Source organism: Octodon degus, unplaced genomic scaffold (assembly GCF_000260255.1).
Source record: "Octodon degus isolate 3935 unplaced genomic scaffold, OctDeg1.0 scaffold00021, whole genome shotgun sequence".
NCBI classification, from domain to species: Eukaryota; Metazoa; Chordata; class Mammalia; order Rodentia; family Octodontidae; genus Octodon; species Octodon degus.
Genome location: NW_004524597.1, coordinates 6,029,330 through 6,048,288, shown reverse-complemented (window position 1 = coordinate 6,048,288; position 18,959 = coordinate 6,029,330).

The window sequence follows — 18,959 nt, the reverse complement described above, 5'->3', positions numbered from 1 at the left end:
TTGAGTACTGGGTATGTGCCTTACTCCCAGATTGATGGAGTTGCCACCCATCTGATATGACTTTTACAGTACCCATTTAACAAGTGAGCACTGTGATTCCTACTGAGATGTCTGACCCACTCAGGGTCACCAGCTAGGAAAGGCCTGGGCAGTGTGGGGCTGTCCTAGGAGAACTAGGATCTGTTGTGGATATAAAAATGTGATAAAGCATAAGATTCAAAAATAAAAAATCAAGCCCTTTCCCCAGCTGAGTTTTTTAAATAGTAAAACTAATATTTATTTATTATACCATGACTTAGAATATTAGAAGTATTGAGAATTAAAGTTGAAAATGAAATTTCTTTGTAAAAACTTGCTATGCATCATTTGAATAACGCTTGCCTTCTAGTATAACTCATGGCACAAAGAGAGCATTTTTCTCTCTGAGCAGATTGTCACACTCCTTTTCTTTAATGGTTGAATAGCTTGATCTCTAAATTTTGTTTTTAATTGACATGTGGTAATTGCACACATAAGCCAGGCACAGAAAGACAGACTCCACACAATCCCGCTCAGGTATAGAATCTGTCTGCCAGAGCTGCTGTCATGAAAGCAGAGTAGAGGAGGGTCACAGAGACAGGAGAGGGAGGGTGGCCGGGGGCTGGCGGAGGAGTGAGCTCGCATGTGCTGAGCCGCAGTAGCATGGTGAGGGCTGGGAACATTGCACTGAATATTTCAAAACAGCTAGGAGAGAAGTCAACTGCTTCGGGCTGGTGATGTAGCACTCCCATGGTGTGTGATGGCTCATAGGCAGCATCCAAAGTCCTTGACGCAGCCTGCGGGGAGCTCTGTACCATGTCTTGGCCCTTCTCCTCAGCCAGCTTTATTTCCACACCCCAGCACACCATGAGGCTCACATACCAGAGTGGTGTTCAGACGCTCAGTGTGCGGCGCCTTCTCCCTGACCCGTGCTCTGCCGCATCCTTCCTTCTTGCCCCTTCGTGCCCCTCACATCTTAGCTCCTCTTTGAGGCCTCAGCTTACCGTGGGGCCTTCCTCAATTACTTAGGGGCTGAGCCTCCTGGACCCTGTGCCTCACTCTTTCCTCCACACTGTATTTCAAGTCTGTTCTCTTCTGTATGTCTTGCTGGAAAGTCTTCTATATCCTCAGCACATTCTGTGCATCATAAGGGCCAAGCAAGTCCTGGTGGGATGAATGGGTGCCCTACAGGCCTTCCCACTAGATTGTTCCTGAAGCTTTCCTTACCTTTTTCTCACCCTTCAATGCCTTTTTGCCTTGTCATTCAGTGTCTTTAATTTGCTTTAACTGATACGAAAGATCAATTTAATAAGACAGTATCAACAGCTAGTGATTTGCCCATTATTCCATCCATCCATCCATCCATCCATCCATCCATCCATCCATCCATCCATCCATCCATCCACTCATCTGTCCATCCATCCAGTCACTCATCTATCCATCCACCCCACCTACCCACCCACCCACTTATCCATCCATTTATCCATCTACCCACCCACTCATCCATCCAGCCCCCCCCATCCATTCATCCATCCATCCACCCACCCACCCACCCACTCATCCATCCATCCAACCATTCATCCAATCCATGTGCCAAGCCCCGTGTATCTACTGAGCTCATAGGAGTGAGCCAATACATGCCAGCAATCACTCTTTGGAGCCTACAGTTCAGCAAGGGAGAGACATAAATCATCCTCATGCAAAAGGATATTGTCAAAGAGATAAGTGCTCCATGAGGTGAACTGTAGCTCTGAGAGGCTTTTGTAATGAAAACTGACCCAAACAGGTTGTAGGTGTGGGGTTTCCATAAAGAGGACTCATGAGCTGAGCTCCTGAGTATGCCCAGAGGATCAAAGCAAGGGCAAGAGAGAGTACAGAATTCCAGACAGAGAGAACAGCATGTGCAAAGGCTCCCTGGTCAGGCAGGTGTAGTCTTTACAAGAAAGTTTTAAAAGCTAGCCACAGTGGCTGGAGAACACGATGGTAACTGTTCTCAATGAAGCCAGAGGGGTGTGCAGGTCTGTGAGGGGACAGGCCATGGTGAGGATTCTGGTCTTGTGCACTTGGACCCCTCAGAGTCTTATCACGGAGGCTGCAGGATGGAAATCCCAGTAGAGTGGAAGAGCTCACTCCCTCAGACTTATGTAAGACTCCCATCTGCTCTGCAGCCTCCTGCCTGCCCTGCCAGTCTCAGTATTCACAGGAGCTACAGAACTTCACACTGCACAGTGGAAGGTGGCATGCCCAACACATACCCCTCAGGTTCCTGGCAGAAGGAGCGCAAACAGACATGTTTCACACATTGGATGTACCGCACGGGGCCTTTCCTGTGCCTTCATGCTGATCTGGCACGTGACAGTGCTGTGTCATAGCTCAGGCTCCAGCTTTCCATGGCTGAGGGTAAGTGGTTTAAAAATAAGGGAAAAAGAGGAAGCCACAGCCCACATGGGAATTTTCATTTCTAAATAAAATTGTGTTGACAGAGACACCAGAATGGCGGATCCATTTCGTGGAGTGACAGCTACTGGGACAGTATTGGGGTTAAGTTTATGGGGCTGACCTCCATTGCTGGGGTGGGGGGAGATCCGGGGTCCCAGCCCCCTGACCTGTGTTCCATCCTCCTGCTCTGCCCTCAGCAAAGCTTGGGAAGTTGTGTGATCTCCTGTTGCAGCACCGAGAGGAGCCCAGCCTCTTTCATGCTGAGAGCGGCCACCTCCTGTAGAGAACTGTACCCGCGCTTCATTTTGATCTTATCTAAGGCTCTCTCTGCATTGGGAAGTGGGGTTCAGGGGGAGGATTCTGAGATTGGCATTTTTCATTCAACAGCTGGAACTACAGACATTTTCAAACCAGAAGAAGAAATCAAACTTGGACATGAGGTGCAAAGCAGGTCTGTCTCCTAGGTTCTCCCTGAGACCTGTGCAGGGGCCCTCTAGGCAGGGGGGAGAATTTTCAGTGCAACTTTCATCTTTCTGGTTTTTCTCCTGGAGTCTACAGGGATTTCATAAACATTATGTTGCTCAATTTCAATTCAATGGCACTGAGTGATTCCAATGTGTGCTAATTACTAAGACATAAATGATTTCGGGTGCACTTTTGTCTATCAGGCTGCTGATTTATACCTCCCCGGGACTGTGATGTTCTGCTTCATTGATTTCTTCTAAGGCTCTTCAGAGGTGTATTTATTATAGATGATCCATTTCCCTGTTCATTTACTCTCTGATTCTGAAACACTTTCATTTCCCAGTTGTCAACACTCCACCCCTGCTCTCTGTGCGTGTCCTGTGCCAACAGCAAGAAGACACCTTTATCAAGTGCTTACTAAATTCGGGCCCAAGTACTCTGGGCCATGGGTGAGTGGAGACACACAAATTACATCTAAAATAACAAACACAGATTCCTGCCAATGGCGTGCTTACCATTCAGACAAAGGGACCCATCCACACAGCCTCATGGGACACTACAGAGGAGGGAAGGTGTTGCGGACCATACTAGCATGGTGTGTGAGAGGTGAGGAGAGATGGTCAGAGTCAAAACTCGGTGCCCATGCTTCTGGGGTGGTGGGGACGGTTGGGGGGCTTGGCTGGCAGGGAGTTTTGTTGCCAAGTCTAGAGGCAGAGCCACTTGCTTTTGCTCCTGTGTGTTGATAGATACTGGGCTTTAGAGACCTGGTGCTGTGTGCTGCTTACACACCTTGCCCAGAAGACAGCTCTGCCAACCTGAAGAACCACCTTCTGAGCTTTTATTAAAGTGCTCCTAGTGCCGTGGTGGCGATGGGAGGGATGTGGAGCTGTCACAGGAAGCTCTGCAAGCTGCCTGCTGCCAGCCCAGAATGTGAAGCCCCACATGCACCCTATTCTCACTGCTCCTTGAGCCTCTTTTTCCATCTGTGAAACGGAGCATATCCTGTCCTCTACTGGGCAGCATCTGTGGATTGAGGATCTACTGTGTGCCTGAGTAGGGCAGACCCACATTTTGTGGGACTCGATCAGTTGGGGGTTCCTTTTAGGAAAGAGAACCTCAACTTACGAATGCCTAGCTGTGTTTCTATTCCTGCATGGGAGCCCACTAAGGTCAGCACTGGTGTCTGAGCTATTGGGACCTTTCCCGCCAGAGATTCTCAGCCTGGGCCTCTGGCTTCTGGCTCTGAACCTGTGAAGGGAAGACAGGAGCACACGACACCTGGTGGCCATTCTCAGGAGCTGTGTTCCTGCCCATTCCCCGGGAGGAGGCTGCTCTCCTCCATCCAGAGTGAGCTGGTGCTGGTCTCCAGAGGCCCAGATGCTGGTCCCAGATTGGATTAGCATCTGTTACTGTCCCCTTGGTTGTCCCCAAGGTGCTACCACCTTGAACATAGGGTTTCTGAGAAGTATCCCCCCTCCTGTCCTCCCCTCTGCTCCTTACTCTCATTGTCCTGTTTTCTTTCTGCTCTTCCCACCTCCCCTTCCTTTGCCTCTCTGCCATTTCCCATTTCCTCTCGCCTCCCCTTCCCCCCAGGCCGCTTGCGCCCACCTGTCCCATTCCCTGCTCTTCCTCCTCTCCCTGCACTCCCTCTCCTTCCCTTTCCTCTTTTCCTTACCTTGCCTTTACCTGAGTCTGTGCCTTCTGAGGGTGCTGCCCCCATCTGGCTGATGGGGTGAGGGTGATGAGTTCCGAGATCTCCCCATTTGGCTGCTCTCACACACTCTTGGAGGCACATGCACACTCAGTGCACGAGTCTGGATGCCAGCTGTGTGCCATACATCTGCACAGGCTCTATTTCTGCCCTTGACTCCTGAGCGTTTGGTACAAGTCATTCTTCTCCCTTCCCTGCCCAGGGACCCCAATCATGCTCACAGCTGCTGGTGTGTTACCCTGCAGACCCAGATGGGAGTTTTCCTCCCTTGTGCCTGAGCGTTCCTGGAGGGCTTCCTGCTCCAGCCTTCTTTGACCACTCAGGGAAGCAGGTCCTCAGCAGTCAGTGTCAACCTGGTGTTGGCAGTGGGCATGTCCTCCCTCTTCAAGGACATTCTGTGTACAGTAGTGTCTCTTACAGCCCCGAAATCTTAGCACCAACATGTGGCAATAGTAAGCAAGATGTTTTCACATTCATCGACTCTTAGCAATCCTGTTACTAGAGTTGCCTTTAATCTCAGGGATTCAGTAAAAAAGAATCATTTCCAGGCTATGTTTCTGGAAGCCTGTGTTTTGTTCTGGGTGTGCTGTTTCTCAAGATTCCTAAGTCAGTGCTGGGAAAGGGAAATAAGGATTGCTGCCTGGTTGGCTATTTCAGATCCGAGGTTGGGCAGCCAGGGATGTCATAAGACAGGAAGGATGCTAGGAGTTTCACGGGCTTATCTGCGGTGTCATGGAAGAGGACTCACTTATTTGTCATCTACCAAACTTCCAGCATCAAAGCCCGGGAACACATTAGATACTCAAGTCAGTGGGGAATGGTTTCAAAAGTTGAGGCGCACCTTGCAAGGCATGAGGAGCGTATGCACACTGTAGCAGAGGGTGAAACCCTTTGCACTGTTACTTCTTATCACCAGTCTCCAGGTCCAGAGAAGAGTACCTTCAGTGCCCAGAAGTCTGGCCCTGTCCTCCTGATCAGAGTCACCTCCCCAAGCTCCCCATGCTTTCCTTGGTAGGTTACTTGATCTGTTTTTGAATTTCTTATCATTACATCCTGGCTTGGTGTGCATATCTGTACTCTTCCTGTGGGATGGCACCAGGGGCATCTGCCTGTGCCCAAATTCATCAAATTGTGTGCACTCCATATGTGCAGGTTCTTGTACATCAATAAAGCTATTTCAGAAATTTATATCCCATTTTGCGGGGTTTGTAGAGAAAAAAAAAGAAGAAAAGGAAAAAAAAAGGTAAAAAGAATGAAATCCTGATTTATTTAATCCACTGCATATCTGAGAGTACTGTCCATGTGTCATATTGTTGACAAGATTCAAATTTGCTTCTTGGACTAACTGCCTTCTCCTTCAGATTCTTAGTTGGAGTCCAGGCGAAGGCCGCTCAGGAAGGATGCTCAGGGTGGTGCCGCTTGCAGACTTTGCTTTTGCAAATACTGTTTAGAGTGGAATTTGCTGAGCTTGGAACCAGGGTGCTTGTGATCCACCACCAGTGCCCCTTTATGGCTGGAAAGGACTGCGGGATCCTGAGAGATGTGGGCTGCTGGGTCAAGGATGTCACCAAGTGCTCGAAGATATTTGGTTTTGGGGAGAAGGGGCTGTTCAGAAGGTGCCTGGCTGTCACACCCAGAAAGGACAGAGTGTGACTACATGTATGTCACTCCTTCATGCCAGGTACATGAGGACACTCTGCAGTCTGTGAGACATTCAGAGGGTCCCTTGTGAGGCCTCAGTGGGAAGCAGAGCTGTCCCCACTCCTTCCTCACTACAGTCTTCAGCAGCTGATGGACAGGTCCCCTGAACTCCAGTCACCCTGCCGCACACCCCTGTGGGCTCCCACGATGATGCAGATTGGCCCAGTCATGGTCTAGAAAGCGCCCAGGGAGGCGCATGTTCAACATGAGGAGCTGAAGTGTGGGGGAGAGGGCTTGACAGCGACTGAGGGCTTCGGGCCCCATTGCTCTCCAAAGTAAGCTGTTGATTTCCTGACCCCTCCTGACCTGAACCCCAAGACTTCACTCCCAATCCAGGCTGTTAACAGGGAGCAATCTTACCTGTTTGCCTTGCACTTCAGAGCAATTTGATCGAAAATCTCACCAGCCTGCTTCCAGACAGAGCTTTTCCCTCAGTGGTGATGACCCTCAGGCAGGGAGAGTTGCCTTCCTTTACACACCATTAGCAGGTGACACAGGGCCTCCTGCTCTCAGCGGCTGTCAGAAACTCCTGACAGGACAGCCTGCCCAGAGCTTGTTGCTTGACCCATGATGCCACCTGGCCAAGGCTCTTCCCCTCTCTGTGTTAGGGTCACTTCTGTTACATGCGAAGTCCCTTCCCAGAGTTTCCACGTGAACTGGCACCCCAGGCAAGTTCCCCGGGGATGTGAGGCTCAAATTCTTTTTGTAATGCCCAAAGTTTCAAAGAATATGCTGGAATTTCTCCAGGCAATACTTGTACTGTGTGCTCCCTGCATCTTAATATGTCTCTGCACAGGAAGTATTTAAAAACAACGACAACAACAACAACAACAACAGTAACAATAACAGATGAAACCCAAACTTTTTAGAAAAATCTTTTTTGTGGTATAGGGGAGTAAACCTAGGGCCTTCACACTGAACTACATCCTTGGTTCACTTTTTATTTTCATATAGGGTCTCACTAAGTTGCTAAATTGCTCAGGTTGGGCTTGAACTTTCGATCCAGAGAGTTGGAATGATAGGCATGCACCACCATGCATGCCTGGTGAAACCCAAACCCTTACAGCTTTCTGGAGACCTGAGCACAAGAGGGCTGTACCTGCTGATCGGCTTTCCTGATCAGTGAGAAATGGGTGGTGGCTCTAGAGGGAGAAGGATGCTACAGAGGGGCTTCCTGGGCCAGCAGGGACTTAGGGGAAAAAAAAATCTGACGGTGGGTGGGTGACTGGGTCCCCTGTTTCAGAGGTCCCTCCTGTTTCTAAGCAGTGACTGTAGCCCCCAGCCCAGCTTCATGGTGTGTGTTCATTATTGCAAGATGTGCAGTCTCCCAGGATGGCAGGCACTAGTGTCGCTGTTCTGTGGTTGGATAAACTGAGCCCTAGCTGGAGCTGCCATCCAAACGATTTCTGAGCCTACTCACTTCCCACCGGCCGGCGTGGCTGCTCTGTGGACTGGCAACAGTTGGTGTCCACAGTGATTTCTGATCCAGGTGCTGCACCGCTTTCCCAGGGCCACCACAGCGTGACACCCTGACTGTGAAGCTTCAGCGACAGGAATATGTCGAGGGCTGGAAGTCTGAGATCCAGGTGGCAGCAGAGTTGTTTTCTTCTGAGCTCTCTGTCTGTGGCTTGAGAAGCCTGTCTCCTCTCTGTATCTTTTCGTGGTCTTTCCTCTGTGTGCCTGCATTCTACTTCCCCTTTCCATAAGGATAATGGTGACCTCACTGTCATTTTAGAGACCCACATCTCCAAGTACAGTGACAGTCTGAGACCATGGGAGTCAGGACTTCAACAAGTGAATTCTGGAGGGACACCACTCAGCCCATAACAAGAGCTTTGCAAGTTTTTAATTTGGGTAATCTCGCCAGCACTTTGTGAAGTAGATGTCATTGTCTACATGTTGGATTGAAGAGGAAATAGAGGCACACAAAATTTATGTAGAAGACAGATGAGAGGTCATTTCTGCTTTCCATGCCACTTCCTCTGCCCTCAGTGCCACCTGTGAAGATTAATTCTTACAGCTCACATCTATTCAGTATGCCACAGAGTGATTTCAAAAGAGGAGGATCTGGGATACACCGGGATGGAGAGGATTCTGTCTAAGGCAGCGGGCTATTTCCCACCCCGGCTTTAAAGGATCGGTCTATAACTTCCAAGCCGTGTGGATCCATCTTGCAGGTCCTGGGTTAGGATTTTGTGCCAATCTCTGCAATCTTAGTGGAGATTTCTACCTCTAAACATTGTTTCAGTGTTTAGGGATGCTGTACAGATGTGCACGCATGCAAACTCCTTCCAGTGTCTGAAGCAACTGCCAGAAACCCCTGAGCCAGAGTTCCTAGGGAGAGACAAGATTCTTATACGAATCAAGTCCTTAACCACACATGGAAGGTCAACTTAGCCATGGGAAGTAGTCCTCTCTGGGGCATCTGAGACTTTGCCAGTTTCTCCTTTTATTCTTCTTCTTCTTTTTTTTTTCTTTGTATTTTAGTAAGGGTCTGCAGGGTCTACCAGGTCTCACTAGTGATTCTCCTGTATTCAGCCTCCTGAAGACCTCGGGTTAAAGGCTCACGCCACCACGCCCAGTCTCAATCGCCATGTCAGTGTGTCCCGGATTGTGGGGCTGGCAAGGCATGTCTGGGATCCCAGGCCCCTGCATCTGCCTAAGCTGGTGCTTTAATCTGCTGAGCTATTTGGCTGGCCCTCTCCTTTTATTCTTGAGAAGTATCTTCCTCAGTGAAAAGCCACATCCGAATCAGGACACCTTTGCAGTGTACAGACACCATTAGGCGTCAGTGTTTCAGTCTATGCCTGCCAGTTTCCAGTGGGTTAAAACAGAGTTTCCGGCACCAGCTGGTCTGAGATGCTAGGAGGTTGGGCCCTTGTGTTTTCTTTGTCGTTTTCTCCAAGTGATGGGAAGTTATGAATGTATAATTAATTAATTACATTTAGCATCTCCACTTCCCACTGACTGTATGCTCCATGGAGATGCCCAGCCCTGCCCTGACCTCAGTAACTGGCAGAAGGAATGTTTCATCCCTTGGCACTGGAGAAATCCGTGGACTGTGGAGCCCGAGATTAAGACCAGGCAGAGGCTTGTCTATTCCAGGGGATTCCTGGAACAGAAGCCTTATCTTGATCTCTGGTTTTTACATTTGTTTTATTTGTTTGGACAAAAGGTTGGCAAACTTTAGCCCTTGGGCCAAATTCAGCTCAATGCCCATTTTTGTAAATAAAATTTGATTGGGACATGGCCACAGGCACTGCCACTCCTGCTCATTGTTGTGCTGTGGCTTTCTTACTAGGATGTCAGTGTTAAGTGATTCCCTGAGACTTTTGAAAGCATGGCCCCTAGGGACAACAGCCTTGGCCATCTGGCCATTTACAGAAAACCTAGCTGATGCCAGCTTCAGACTCCAGGAAGTCCCCAGTGCAGTGGGGAGAATTATGGGAAGGGCAGGGGGGTGGTGATGTCTCCCGAAGGCTGGGCTGTGTCCCTGTGCCCTGAGGCCAGGGTGCTGTTTGGATCTTACAAGGGAGGTCCTCCAACTCGATATGTAAGCATCACTTAAGAGTTCCTGACATGCTTCTTCCAGGACTTTTCTGGCAGTCATCGAAGGACAGCCCAGAGGCCATGGCTGGAGTCAGGAGTTCTGTATTTATATACTGAGCACTTGCTGCACACCAAGACATGTTCTGGGTGCTGCTGCAGTGCAGTGTGCCCTCCTAGGGTCCTGTGAACCCTCCCCTCCATGCATGCCAAGCTCTTGGTGACAGCAGAGCAAGGCAAGGCTGAGGGTGGCAAGGGGTGCTGTGGTGCTCCAGGTGTGAGGAGAGGCCAGCTGTCATGGTAACTCCTGGATGGAGACCTGAAGCAAGCAAGCAAGGGGCCCCTGTGACATCGCAGGAGGAGGGCAGGGTGGGGACAGGGACCCGCATTTTTCCTTGCTCCCTGCTGACGCTGATGCAGGTGTCCGCATAACACCAGTTTCCCAGCTGCTTCTTGTCTCCTGTTCTTTCAAATCTTATTTGTATAAATTGATGGGATACAATGTGATAATTCAGGGCATGCATGTGATTTGTCATGATCCAATCAAGATAGCTGGCATTTCCATCCCCTTAAATGTTTAAAAACTTTTTGATTAAGGTATAATAATTGTATGTATGTATGAATAACCAGAAGAAGAAAGCTGGGAGACCCTAAATATAAAGTAATAAGATGATGGAAATGTTAATTACTAGCTGCTTTCTTAAGGCCTCCTCTAAATTACTCTCACTTGCACTGCCTTTGGTCCCCACTGATAAACTAGTTCTCTCTCTCTCTCTCTCTCTCTCTCTCTCTCTCTCTCTCTCTCTCTCTCTCTCTCTGTCTCTCTCTCTCTCCTCCTCCCCCTCTTTCTCTTTCCTTTGCCTTTTCTCTCCTTCGCTCCGTCCTTCTCTCCCTGCTCTGAGTCTAGCTGAGTTGACACCAAGGCATAGGGTTGGCAGTACGACAGTCATCCTTTGCTGTTTATAAAGGTTTTAAAAATCCACTTTATTGAAATATAATTCACATGCAACCCAGCTTTCCCATTAGAATGGCCAACTAAGTGGTTTTTAATATAGTCACAGAGTTATGGAAACCATCATAATTGACTCCGGGACAGGATTTTCTTCATTTCTCAGAGGGCCATGCTAGGGCTTCTGTGGCCCTCAGGGAACACCATGAAAAGGGCAGGGCTGTGGTCTCCACCCCAATGAACAGGGCAGAGGGGCTTTGAGAGCTTGGAGAGTCACACCGGAAGCTCTGGAGAAAATTTTAGGTCATGTTTAACACCAAAAGGTGCCAAAGAGTTCCTGCCACCAGGGATTTGGGCCTCCAGGCCATGTGACTATAGTGCGTCTCAGGCTCTCCTGTGTGAGGTCCTGGGCCTGGGCTGGGTGCTGGTGAGGAACCTGCCGGGGAGGCTGAGGAATGGCCATGTAGGTGGCCATGGGTTGGGTGATCCACCTCAGCATCTCTCTCTTGGCCCTCCCTCGAGCAGGGAGCTGTCATGTGCCTTGGGGCTGTTCATTCACTGCCAAGGGCCCTGGGCTTGGGAGTCACCCATCCAGAGAGCTGAGGACCATAATAAAAGCCTCTGTTAATTGTTACTGTTGTTATTTTATCTTGTAATGGGGCACCCTTCACAGATGCAGACCATTCATTCTCCTGTCTCCAGGCAACGCACTGACTTCTTGTTCCTGGCCCAGGGTCCCTGATAGTAGTCTCTCTCTCTCTCTCTCTCTCTCTCTCTCTCTCTCTCTCTCTCTCTCTCCCTTCCTCCCCTCCCTCCCTCCCCTTCCCTTCTCCACCTTGGGTCACTATTTAAATGTTTCTGTATCATCACACCTTTTCCAGCCACGCTTTGTTATACTCTGTTCCTCTTCATTTTACTTTAGTGTTTTTGTCTGGCAGGTATGGTGGTGCACCCTATAATCTCAGAACCAGGGGAGGCTGAGACAGGAAGATTGCAAATTTGAGCTCAGGTTGGGCCACTCAATCCTTAGTGAGACCTATTTCAAAGTAAAAAATCAAAAAGGCCAGGATATAGCTCAGTGTGAAGGTCCTAGGTCCCATCCCCAGCGCTGAAAACTAAACCAAACCAAAGCAAACCAAACCAATATGGCACACTTAGCCTTACCCAAGTCTGCATACTCTAGTTGTAAAGTTTTTCTGTCACTGTCTCTGTGTCTTGCTGGGAAGTTCCTCCATTCAGAAATTTCAAGTGAATCTCCTGCCACCCACAGACTCTTACGATCCTTATCTAAATTGGGGAAAGCACCCCAGTGACTGAGTTTCAGGGCTTTTAAAGCACAGGTCCAGTGGGGTGGGGTTGCACTGCCAGCCTCTTTCCTTGTGGCCCTCCTAGCTGCCTCTTGCATGCACATGGGGCCGACTGGTGTGGATGCAGCACCGGTGCCGTGGGACTGCCTAGGAGCCTTGTAAGCTCAGTGCCAAGTGGCACATAGAATCATGGGGATCGAGAGGGGAAAAAGTCACTTTCTGGGGGCTCTGAGGGGAGGAACAGGGCATTTAATAACTTAGGCACAGGCCAACAGGTTCCCCTAGTGCCAACAGCAGAGTGGCCCTCTGCTGGGACCCCTGACCAGGGCAGCCTCAGTGTGTGACTGTGTGCCAGAGAGCCTGGCATGAGAAGCAGGAACAGCCACTGCCCTGGGGACTCAGGCCACGTCCACAGTGCAACTTGCAGGGGCAGTGCACAGCTCCGTGAGGTGGCCCTGTGCAGCCGTGTGTGCAGCCATCTTCCCTTTCCTGCTAGGACTGGCCAGGTTCTCGCTCAGCATGAGCTCCCGGTGGAGGTGGGTGCCGTGCCAGCCTCCTCCCTAGATATCGCAGGAAGAGGGGGAGCCCAGGGGCGCCTGCTGATGGATGGGGCCATGGAGGGCTCGGTGAGACTCAGGTCCCACTCTGCCTGATGCTCACAGCACTTTTCAGATGTGGAGAGGGAGGAACAGAAAGGTTGGCGAGCTGGCCAGGGTCACGCAGCCCCTTGGTGGTCTGGCTGGGATTTGAATTCCCTCATCTGTCTGACATCTGCTCCAACCAGTTTGTGTGGGCCCATTAGTTTAGATTTATTTTTAAATTTCACATGTCCTCCTATTTGTCAGTGGAGGAAGGAATGATTCAGTTAATAAATCTCCTTTTAAGGGTCAATGGGTGCTTAAACAACAGCAGTGCATCATTGTGCAGGTCTGCAGGCGCCAAGCCAGAGACAGTGGTGGCAGAGGGCTGATGCCTTTTCCTGGGCTTGGAGGTGGCGGGCCTGTGGCTATGTGCTCCTGTGGTCCTTCCTCCTTGTTAACCTGATCTCCTGTCCTGATAAAGACTGGAGCCAGGCTGAATTCAGAGCAGCCCTACGGCTGAGGACTTTGGCTTGTGAGTTTGCATGGGAGGGACATAGTCAGCTGCTAGCCAACTCTGCAGGAGGCATCCCCACCCTCCTGCTCCTCTCCAAATCCTTCCTGTCCCTGCTCTGTCCCCAATGGTAATCAGATGCCCAGGGCAACTATGAACTCGTGTCTTGCGCATCTGAAGAACTGTCCATGCTCAAAAGCTGAGGTGCAGACGACGAGTCTCCTTATTTTCCTCTGATGGATCTTACTTGTAAACTGGATTGAGTTTCAATCACAAGTTAAAAAATGCATTCTCTCCCTTCCCTCTGCGCCCTTCTGAGAACGTCTGAGCAATCGTTTTATCTAAATCATTTTTTTTTCCTAAGAAAGAACTTTGCTTAATTGGGCTTCATTTCTGTTCTTCCCTTAACAACCCAGCGTCTGCGTTCCTGTTGGAATTGAAAGCCCCAATCAGTTCAGATAAATCAGCTTCCTTTTAAATGATGATCTTGGTGGAAATAATGATCTAACTTACTTTTTGTTAATTACTTTTAGGTGAATGAGACATCTTGGTTTTGCAGTCTCTGCTTTCCTCAGAAGTATTTAAGCCCTCAAATCTATTTAAACCTTTTCTTTTACTCAAATTAAGATGCTGAAAAATTCTACTATTAGAAATAATTTGATGTTTTTTTTTTCCAAAGTTCAGCTTCGTGGCTCTGTAATTTTAAATAATTTGAACTGAAAATGAATCTATCATATCCCATATAGTGGCACCAAATTACCATTTCTCCTTCAAAATTTTCTCATGTAATTGGTGTGTTGACTTAGTAAATAAATAGAAGAGAGGTAATGAGCAACACAATCAATCAGATAGAATTGCAAAAAATAAACTGAATTGTGCACCCTACTGTGTTAGCAGGTCTTCTTTGCTGTGACAAAATATCCTTGAGGTAATAAGTCTAAAAGGAAGAAAGGTTTATTTGGCTCACAGTTTCAGACATCTCAGCGTATCGTCACTTGGTGCTGGAGCTTTGGGTCTCTGGCAAGACAGTGCATCGTGGTGGGAGCTGGTGGTAGAAGAAGCCCGTTCATTGAATGGTGTCCAGGAAACAAGAAAAGGGACAGGAAGGAACTGAAGTTACAATGTCCCCTTCAATGGTGCATCCCAAGGGACCTAGCTTCTTCCCTCTAGGTGTACTCCTGGAAGTTTCCACCACCTTCCAATAGTGCCATGGGTTGGTGCCAAGCCTTGAACCCATTGGTCTTTGAGAAGCATTCAGAGTCCAAATGATAGCACAGACATAGGAGCTGTGACCAAAAAGTACAGCAAGTCCCTCCACACAATTAGCCTATTGTTCATGCCACTTTCTGAAGCAGTTATGGAAGCCCTCTGCTGTGAGTGTCTTTTCAGTCACCTTGATGAGTCAGTGGCCTCAACTGATTCAAATAATTTACTGTATATATTTTAATCACACCTTGTATAAGGATTATATGCCTTTTAGCCATGGCAACAGTGACTGGTGTGTGTGCCCCCAAAGGGCCAGCAACCTAAGGAATCAGTGGCCCCCAAAGCTGAGGCCATGGAATGGGAGACCTGGGCTGCACAGCAGGGGGCAAAGCTTTATTTGTATTTACAGTCTCTCCCCGTCACTCTCATCAGCATCAGCGCTTGGCCTCCTGTAAGATCAATGGAGACATCAGATTCTCATAGGAGTGCAAGCCCTACTGTGTGCTGTACATGCAGGCAGTCTAGGCTGTGTGCTTTTTGTGGAAATTTAATGTCATATTAATAGAAATAAAGTGCACAATATAATAATAATAATAATAATAATAATAATAATAATAATAATAATGGTGAAAGTAAAATAGCCAATCAATGTAATCTTGAATCATCCTGAACTCCCCCATCCAATTTTCCCCTGTTCATGGAAAAAATATGTTCTGCAAAACCAGTCCCTGTTGCCAAGAAGTTAGAGGTTGCTGTTATAAATAACAATGATATTAGGAAGGGAAGAATTAATATCTCAAAAGAGAAGTACATAAAACGTGCAAAAAGTAATTAAAGAAGTACTTAGGAGTATTCTTATGGTCTTGGATGTTATCAGGGTTCTGCTGTCTCCAGAGAAGAACTCTTTACACATGGGAGAGGGGAGGAGGGAGGGAAGGAGAAAGAGGAGGAGAGCAGAGGGGAGGAGAGGAGGAGAGGAGGGATTGCAGTTCCATGTTGGAGCTAGGCACTTTAGGGATGGAGGATTAAGAACTGAGGACAGCTCTACCATGTGTATCTGGGATCCCATGGGGACTCTTTGTACCTCATACTCAGGGACTGTACTAAGTGTGGTGCTCTCTGACCAGTTAGTCCAGAGCCAAGTCAGACCATGCATGACAGAACCTTGTGACTCTGTGTGGACAACACATTATGGCTGATGCTGTATGTCATCTGAGTGAACTGTGAGGGGATTAACTTTCCTTCTAAAGATGCTATCTAGTTCCCAAGTCCCTATTGTAGAGCAAAGGAAAGTATGAGTCATGGGAAGTAGTGAGGAGGGAGAGGAGACTGAGGTATTGCATGAAAAACTATTGCTCTTCATTCTCTGCTTAGACCACTCTGGGTGTGCAAATCTTGAGCAATAACGCTAGGGTAGTCATCCCTAGTCCCTGATCCTGGAATGTGCTCCCTCTGCACCTGCTCTTCAGGCTTACTGGGTGGCATGTTACATCCAACACCCCAAAGCCAAAATGCCAATCAGTGGAATGGGCACATGAAAGAAGCAGAGTGGCCCTGGCCCTGCTGTGGTCCCGCTCAGCTATGCCTGGGGAGCCTGTTGACACTCCTGGTGGTGCCATGCCATTGGTGCTTCTCTAGGACTTGGGCTGCAAATCTGCAGAGGATGCTGACTGCTCCGCCAGCCCCAAAGCTCCTGCCCAGGGAGGGCTGTGAGGGGCCATCTGCAACCTGGAAATCTCAGGACGGAACATGATAGAAAATATTCTCAGGAGTTGGCCTAGGCAAGGACCAGTGCTGTGGCTGCCCTAAGAGTTCATGAAGATTCTCTTGACCTAGTTGCCTGTCCTGTCCTGTCAATGGTTGTCCTAGAGCTTGCATTTTTCTGTTCTTCCTTCATCTACCTAAAGTTGTGTTTCCTCAACCCCACCCTAGTGGAAGGACCTGCGCTCCATGTTCAGTCCTTGTTTTTTCACAGGAAGTGGCAGAAACAAAACGATGAATGGAAGACTTTGGAACCCTTAGGGCATGGCTTACTTCTTGCCCTCCTATCTCACTTTCTAAGTCTTAATCAGAAGAGAGAAGCCAGCATATGGCGTCAAAGGGAGAACTCAGTGATGACCTGTCCTAGGCCTGGTACTGCTTCTTGGCGGGAGACGTGATCTCTCTCTGTGCCTTGGATTCCACAGAGTTCTTGCCAGAGGCCAATGCAGATGACTTTAGCAGCATCAGAGCATCTGCAGGTGGCTTGTGTCACATTCTGGTCTTTGGTCTGCACTGGTTGACACCAGTGCCTTTGTGGACCAGCGTTTCCCAGAGATGAGCCACTTCTTACTAGCTGTTCTATCCTGATGAAGGACGTTGGCTGTCACTCAAATCCAGGCAGGACCCTGGAGGGGCAGCCCCTGACTCTCACTACTTAGCTTTAATTGTTGGAGGGGAGAGACAACCAGGGAGACAGGCTGCATGGATAAAGAAATTGTTTCAGTGAGGAACACCTTGAAATGGAAGGTTTTTGGTTTGCTGGTATTTAATGGCCAAATGCAGTTTTCAGTAGTTTCTGGTGTTTTTTTCTTCATCTATTATGAAACAGATGTAGATGGTGACACCTGACATTTCAGAGGGGGAAGCTAGGGTGGTGAAGTTTTTTTCCCCTGGAAAGGTCATACTGGCATCTAGAGGTTGTCTGTGACAAATGACTAGCCAGCTTCCAAAACTGTGACCGCAGATGCTTGGAGAGGCTGCATCTGTATTTAGAACAATGTAAAGAAGAAGAAAGAAAGCTCAGCTGGTCATTGTATATGTCAGAATTGGCCCTAATGGGGTGATGAGGAGGACCACAGGATGTGGACGACCAGCGCAGCCAGTGGAATTCCTCATGGCTTTCTGCGCGCCATGCACAGTAATAGTTTTTCATCTAAGTCTCTGGGCTTCTGGTATATATAATCCATCACATGCAGCTATTCCTAGCTGCTTTCATGTTTCCTACCTTCTAGAATTAGAGCTGCTTGATCTTCTTTTTCTCTTCCATTCTTTATACCCAGGAGTTGGTTTTAGTGCATGGTAGGTCCCAGCTGCATCCTTTTTGAATGGAACATTCAGTGTCCAGTGAGGGGAAATCACACTTCCCCTAGATGAGCCTTTCTTTTGAAGAACCAGAGTTTGGCCGAATGTAGTTCCCAGAGGAGAGCCACTTCTTGGGTTGGACACTGGGGTGGTCCTTTAGGACCAGCTCAGCGATAGGATGGCACACATTTGCACTGGCATTTCCACCTAGCAGTGAAGGGCTAAGCCTCTGCACATTTGCTGTTTGGAAGCTTCTGGCTCAAGAACTTCAAGGCCGATTGAATATCTGAAATTCCTTTTCTAGTCTTACTTCAGTTGGCAAGCTAAGGAGGGCATGAGGATGCCACATGGTACACGTGTGCCAAGTGCTTTCTTCACAGAGGACTCAGCATGGAGATGTGCCGCTCAGCCTGACACCTGTCACATGCACATAATCTGTTATTATTGTTTTATGTCAGAGAAGGTGTTCAGAGACATCTAGCTCGAGATCAAGGATGGATTTGGAAGTCTGACCTGCCAGGTTCCTATTTCACTTCTCTAGCTGTGTCCTTGGAAAGCTTGCTTTACTCTGTGAGCTCTTTTCTAGCCAGTGTCCCTTGGTCGCAGGTAAAATCTACCCTTAATTTTGAGGTGAGGATCAAATTAAGTACACAGAAAGTGCCCAGGACGGAAACATCCCAGTAGATAAGATGTATCATTTGTGTTATTGCTGTTAACATTGTTAATGTTCTATTTTACAGCAGGGCGAGGGCTTTGTTGTGTTCAATTTTGCCATCACACAAATATTCATGATGAGTGATTAAAAAAAAAATCATGTCCACAAGGCCCTGGCCCCGTCTGGGTTAATTCTTTCCCCTCCATTTGAAGCCTGGAAGGGCTCTTGGAAAGGGGTCAAGATGGTGACCGTCAAAGCTATGATACAGGGAACAGTTAGTCTCAGGTACCTACTGTGTGTCAAGTTCACAGAGATGACCCTGAACTAGCCTCGCTTTCACTCTGAGTGTTGGGCCCTTGTCTCATCTTTTGCTAATAGGTGGGGGACAGATGCACACAGAAGTGTGGTAACTTTTTCAAACTTAGCTAAGAAAACACAGGCCATTTCTGGAATTAGAGAACCCTTCAAGAGCGCCATGGTAAAAGCGTGCCTTCTACTGCCCTCTAGGGGCAGGAATTTTAATCAGCATCCCCAGTTGGGTGATTTCTTTTTAAAATAATTTTATTGAGACACAAATAGCAATGAGACAGTTTCAAAACCTAGCACCGTTTTAATAATTAATACATGTATATTGTTGTTTTAGTGGTTATTCATTGTTTAAGATGCAGACATGATATCCTGTCCACAAACACTATTAGAACAAATCTCTCTTCATTGAATTAAGAAAATGCAGCTGTATATCTATCCTATTTTTAATATACAGGTACATAATGGTCATTCATTTTTATCCCCCTTTTTGTTTAGTTT